Consider the following 7044-nt stretch of genomic DNA (forward strand, 5'->3'; position numbering starts at 1 on the left):
AAGTTATAGGGGTCAGAAGATGATAATTTTAAAAGTATAAATTTTCCTGCATGAAGTTATGATTTTTTCCAGAAGTGCGACAAAATCAAACCTATATAAATAGGGTATCATTTTAATCGTATGGACCTACAGAATAAATATCAGGTGTCATTTTTACCGAAAAATGTACTGCGTAGAAATGGAAGCCCCCAAATCAAACAAGAATTGCATCTGTTCCTAGGCTTAGGCTGGGATTAAACACGACTTATGTGTGGCGTTTTTCAAAGCCCACATTGCTTTATTTTTGGTGTTCCCCCTCCCCCCCCAGGGCATGCTGGGAATTGTAGATTTGCAACAGATGGACAGCCACAAGGGATCAGTGGTGCAGTATGTCAATCTAGGACCATGGTGTCTGATCTTGAACTGGCAGCAGGAGCCACGACCACTATAAATCAGTGGCTGCCGGGATGTCTAACGAGTGACATCCTTTGCTCCAGACCACAACGTCAGGGATGTCACTCGTCAGATGTCCCGGCAGCCAGCGCTGCTCATTAAGCCTGCCAGAGCCGTACTGATCTGTGTAAGAAACCTATGGGCCCAGGCTGTTGGGGCCACCAAATTATAATTACAAATACTGAGTGTCTGGTTAGGAGAAACAAGTATATTGCACCCACAGGGACTAGCCCCATTTTAATAAGAAATTGCCCAAAATCCCTTAGATAACAGTCATACAGAATATATAAGAAAGCTTTTTTGTTTTTCAGCCAATCAGAGAGCAGCACTAATGAAATAGAACTCTCAGGAGGTAACAGCGTGTCACACATGTGATGTCATAACCATTGTCCACCAGAGAGCAGCACTGAGCAGATATAACACTGCTCCTGCTCATTCTTCATCAGTGAGGGGCTGATGCTGGACACTGTAGGGGCCGAGAATGCAAAGTCATATACACTACTGTGACTGGTAAGTGTCACATTGTTGTGACCAAAAGGTCTTTAGTGCAGTTCAATGTGCTTTTCTATAATAAACATGTAAATAATCTATCTTTTGTTTTCCTATCTTAGATGCATTATTTCCAGGATGTGGAGTAGCATTTCCGGACCTACAGCAAGACGTTGGATGAAGACGTGGATTTCCAGACCTAGCAAGAATTTGGATGAAGGCACAGCCCCTCGAATCACGCACATACACAGACACATTGGCCCAAATTCTAGAGGTAACCTCCTTTAGTATGCCCAGAGGAAGGGCAATACAGTAGCCATGGATTCCCTACAGGTTTCCTCCCCTCTGGAGGTTTTTCCTGTCCTGAGTATTAGTTACTGTACGCTCTTTGTGAGTGATGGAGGTTACATAAAATCCCTACACAAACATTTTAATATATAATAAATAAAGTTCCCCTTTTTAAACCATTCTTTAACTTGTTTGACTCATTTATTTTATTTGTGTGTGAAAAATAGTGTTAGCAAAACGTGGATGACATGAGGTTTTCTTTTTAAGTGTCCAAAGCTGCTCTCCTGCACGATCTGCATAATGCGGTGCGGAGAGAGGCAACTGATGCTGGGTGGCAACCATAGGACACCCAGCAATTTCCATGCATGAGCCTTTTTCTGATGAACGGGACCCTAGGAGAGCGGAGAATGAAGGTGAGAGGACCTCCATCCACCATTTTGAATGATCACCAGATCGCCACAGGTGAATCCATCCTTGAATATAATGCCCGCATTGCCATAACCTGCTTTGATCAAGGCATCTGAGGGGTTAATGACAAACATTAGAGCGATCGTTGATGATTGCCATTATTGGCAGGTCTCTGACTGCCAGGACCTGTCATACATGATGCGAGCACCGATCCATTGTTTGCATCATGTACAGGGTGTACATATACATCCAATCACATCAGGACATACTTTTACACGGTCCACCTACTCAATTTTGATTGTAAAGCTCGAATGTCCACACAGAAAATTTATGTGCAGATATTCTGAAGATAGTGGAGCGGTGTCAGAACATGCTGGCGCTAAGATTGTTCATAAATTCGCTTTATCATAGGCAGCAATGTATTTCTGAGCAGAATACACAGAAAGAACAGACGTCTATTCTTTCTGCGGATGACCGAATTTGAATTTCGGTGCCAGATATTTCCTGTGCAGAAATTCTGCTGTGTGCACAGTGCGCCAGAACCCCATTGAAATTAATGGGACTCTGCTGCAGCGGAATTTCCGTACAGTATATTCCTGTGCAATTCTGCATGGAAAACCTAACGTGTGAACATAGTCTAACAGTCATTAAAAAGGGTGAGGCGATGCAAATAAGGGTGAGGGCCAAGGGCCAGAGACAAAGGGGCGGCAAAATGAGGTATTGCCTAGGGTGACAAAAATCACCAGCCTTGGCAGCCATGGCCCGAGCTGCCAAACAGGCAGGGTTCCTGTGCCATTTCAATCCCCTGCATATGAATTGTATCTCTTCTATCACTTCCTGTCAGGGGTGGACCGACACCACCCAGGGCCCCGGACCAAATAAAGCAAAGGCCCCCAGCAAGACTCCACCCCTGGCCCCACCTCTGCCCCACCCCTATTCCCGCCCAGTATGCATATGAATAATTGCCATAGAAAGGAATAGGGGGTGCAGTGCGCTTGAGGCTATGGGGTACTTTGAGGGATGGCAATGCCAATCACCTTAACTACACCGAGGGGGAGATATATCACAACTTGTGCAGAGGAAAAGTTGTCCAGTTGCCCATAGCAACCAGTCAGATTGCTTCTCTTATTTTTCTGAGGCCTTTTCAAAAATGAAAGAAATGATCTGATTGGTTGCTATGGGCAACTCAGCAACTTTTCTTCTGGACAGGTTTTGATAAATCTCCCCCCAAGTGCCTTAAAACACTGAACTCCTCCTTTTTGTGCCAACTTGGGATCTCTGTCTGCGATACCCAGTCCAACTTGGCTCCAGCCTCCACTCACCTTTAAAGGGGTACTCCGATGGAAAACTGTTTTTTTTTTAAATCAACTGGTGCCAGAAAGTTAAACAGATTTGTAAATAACTTCTATTAACAAATCTCAATCCTTCCAGTACTTTTTAGGGGCTGTATACCAAAGAGAAATCAAAAAAATAAATGCATTTCCTCTGATGTCATGACCACAGCGCTCTCTGCTGACCTCAGCTGTCCATTTTAGGAACTGTCCAGAGCAGGAGAAATTCCCCCATAGCAAACATATGCTGCTCTGGACAGTTCCTAAAATGGACAGAGATGTCAGCAGAGAGCACTGTGGTCATGATGTCAGCAGAGAGCTCTGTGGTCATGACATCAGAGGAAATGCATTTCTTTTTTGCATTTCTCTTTAGTATACAGCCCCTAAAAAGTCATGGAAGGATTAAGATTTTTTTAATAGAAGTGATTTACAAATCTGTTTAACTTTCTGGCACCAGTTGATTTAAAAAAACAAACAAAAAAAAACAAACAGTTTTTCCCCGGAGTACCTGCCTTTCACTGCTCACTACATGATGGCACAGTCAGATATATAACTCATCTCTGACTGTGTCATCATATAGTGAGCAGTGAAAGGCAGGTAGAAAATAGCAACTAGTCCATTCCTAAGCCCCACACTTTACCTTTTTGCCTCCTGCTTGGGTGAGGCCTCTTAGATTTATTACAGAAATAGCACAGCAGCACAGAGTATTTCTGGAGGGAACCGTAGTGAGGCAGACTGTCTGAAATACTCTGTGCTGCTGGGAAGCCTACTCCATCTTCTATCTGCCTTTTAACGCCCCCTACATGATGGCACAGTCAGAGATATAAGTTATATTTCACATATTACTAAGTCAGACTGTGCCATCATGTAGGGAGCGGTGAAAGGCAGGTAGACCGAGGACAGCGGGGATCTGTACACCGAGGACAGGCGGGGATCTGTACACCGAGGACAGGCGGGGCTCTGTACACCGAGGACAGGCGGGGATCTGTACACCGAGGACAGGCAGGGATCTGTACACCGAGGACAAGCGGGGCCCTGTACACTGAGGACAAGCAGGGCTCCGTACACTGAGGACAAACGGGGCCCTGTACACTGATGTGGTGTCCCGGTACCGTATTTCATACATTACCTTTGTAGAGGTCCCCATAGTCAGAGTCCCTAGGAACGTTGGGGTCCCTCTCCTATAGTTATTCCCTTGTCACCCCTCAGTTGGTCTATGACTATATAGATGTTCTTATAAATATAAGTATAAATGTGTATATACCGTATTTAATTGCCTACCTGTTCAGCGTAGCAGGACCTGCGGGTCACGTGATTAGTTTACAACTCTATGGTTTTGCTACAGGACCTTTGGAGGTTCCCATGACGTGTTCACCCACAATGCAATGTAACGGTGAGTGACAGTTGTTATGGACCAATCCAAAACGGCCAGCCCCTGCCCATATAAGGGAGCTGCGCCATCTTGATCGCTCTCTTGGGTTGCTGATTCTGGAAGAGGTAGGACCTCCGCAGGATACAAGACAATTTACTAGGCCAAAGCCTTACGGCCTCGGCCTCTAACATAGCGGATATACTAAGCAATTCCCCGCTACTCACCGCAAGATCACTGGACCTAAACGGACCCTTAAATCCAGAGGATCTATGCTACAAAATCCCTAAGAAGCTAAATTGAGTTTGTGGTCAGGACTTTGGACCGTGCATGGGCTTACCTGTTATCTCCTGCCAAGGCCACCTGCAAGAAACTAGATTTACCAAGACCTAACACAAAACTCTACTTATAACATAGAACAGCGGTTGAGGTGTGCCTGAAAACCGCGTCGAGGGTCCGCCTATAGAGGGCATTCCCTTATGTATGGTGATGAAGAAAAGGGTGAGGAGGGTGGGTTTCGCCAACCCAGCATACGCCCAGAGGGAGGGGCCGATGGATGTTAAATAGCCAAAGCCCCTCCCACGAATTCAGCCTGATAGGCTTCCCACTTGTGGTCAGGACTTTGGACCGTGCATGGGCTTACCTGTTATCTCCTGCCAAGGCCACCTGCAAGAAACTAGATTTACCAAGACCTAACACAAAACTCTACTTATAACATAGAACAGCGGTTGAGGTGTGCCTGAAAACCGCGTCGAGGGTCCGCCTATAGAGGGCAAAAATACACCACCAGTTAGGGTAATTAAGTATCATTTATTTATAATGCCAAAAATTGAAATGCCTCTGCCATTTCCCTTGAGGGATCTGGGACATAAGTGGTATATGCATCAGAACGCCACCTCCCCAACGTCTGGATGCCATGTACAGGCACTTTGTGCCTGGAGGCCGCCGATGCTGCTCCTATGCGGAATGAGTGACCTGAGAACTCTCTGGGGTTGTGTCCTAAATTGCCAAGCAGCGTGCGGACATGCGATGTGCAAAGAGAAGTGGTAAGAGCACCCCCACTGAAAGGCAACAGTGGCGACTCCGGAGGCCTATCATGGAGGAACTCAACCAGTTGTGCCAACACCGCCACCGAGCACCAGTTGTTACCTGAAGGAAATACTTAACCACCGCCCCCCACCTGCGAGTTTTTGTGACGGACAGTGAAACTTCGAACCAAGAACCCTGCCACCTTAAATGAGCCTTCTGTGGATGTGTCGCTCCCCGCCTGACACATGAAAATTCACCCGGCCGGAGGAAGCCATAGAAGGCTAGATAAATGGCAGATTTTATTATCAGACTGCGCTCGAAGCCAAACGGGTTATTGGCTAATGCGTCAGACATGGCTCGGAACAGCTCGCCGCTGATCGGTTTCCTGAGAGGTGGCGCTGTGGCGCTACGAGCCACCACCCCTCTGAGCGCAGCCTTGACAGCCTGAGATGATAGGATAGACAGCCTGTCTGGGTGGGATAAAGAAATGAAATGCTGAATGCCCGAAAGGTAAGATTTGATAGTGCTATGAGACAGGTGCAGAGAAGAGTGGCAGAAACCGATGAAAGATAGAATGATAGTGGTGTCGTAAGAAAAGGGGATGCTATGTTGCGACAGATATGACCTGAAGGTGTCGTGTGCTGCATGATAGGCCTTTCTGGTATTGGGAGCTAAGGCGTCCGACATTAACTCCCGGGCCACCTGTGTGTAATAATTCAGTCCAAGATTAATTGTGCCAGGCAAGGGGGTTGTGTTCCTACTGCGTCTGCTTGCGGAGCCACCTGTGAAAAGAGATGGAAATTAGCCCTGGACAGAGCATCTGCGGCCGTGTTGTCTACCCCCGGTATGTGTCTGGCTACAAAATTGAAGTTGTGTTGTAAGGACACCCAGACTAGTCTGCGCATGAATGATATGACAGTAGCATGCCTGGAACTGCCCTTGATGACTATGGCAACTGTCGCCTGATTGTCACACTGAAACTCCACCGTCTGCCCTGACCACTTGTCGCCCCATGTCACTGCAGCTGCTACAATGGGGAAACCTCAAAAGTGCCGAAGTGCTGCTGAAGCCTGCCAGAGCCAATACCTGCTTTGACCATTGGCCCGCCATCCACCTGCCGCCCCACACTGCACCATAACCGGTGGAAGATGACGCATCGGTGCAGATCTTGGGGACAACTCGGAGGCTGGCGGGACAAACATAGCCGTCCCATTCCATTGTGCCATGAACCTATCCCACATGTTCAGGTCAGCCAGGGCTTGGCAGTCTAACCAAACCCTACTGTGTTGATGAGGGACACCATGCAGCAAAGACAATATTCTGGATACGAACGCTCTGCCCTGCGGAATTGCTTGCATAGCAAATGCCAGCATTCCCAGCAAGCTCTGCAACTCGCCCTTGGTCGTGACCTGGGAGACCGTGTACTTGTGGATAGTGTCTCTGATACGGTTGAGTTTGTCAGTGGGCAAGCTGACTTGCATTGCGACTGGATCTAGGATTACTCCAAGAAAGGTGAGACACTTGTTGGACCGACCGTTTTCTTGGGAGACACTGGCACCCCAATATCAGTGAACAGTTTCAGCAATCTGACCAACTGGTCCGGCTCTTCCCTCGGGCGACTGAGCAGAAGAAAGTCATCCAAATAATGGATGACCTGGCTGCATCCAGAGACATTAACCAGCAGCCAGTGCAATGCCT

General features: G+C 47.3%; 1 long non-coding RNA gene across 1 annotated transcript; it reads left to right on the forward strand.

Annotated features, from left to right (window-relative positions):
• Positions 1-487: 487 nt before the first annotated feature.
• On the forward strand, positions 488-1390 carry LOC130267814 (uncharacterized). The gene is made up of 2 exons (XR_008843296.1): positions 488-942; positions 1044-1390. It is a non-coding gene; the product is annotated as an uncharacterized LOC130267814 (long non-coding RNA).
• The last annotated feature ends 5654 nt before the right edge of the window (positions 1391-7044 follow it).

This window comes from Hyla sarda, chromosome 1 (genome assembly GCF_029499605.1).
Source record: "Hyla sarda isolate aHylSar1 chromosome 1, aHylSar1.hap1, whole genome shotgun sequence".
NCBI lineage: Eukaryota > Metazoa > Chordata > Amphibia > Anura > Hylidae > Hyla > Hyla sarda.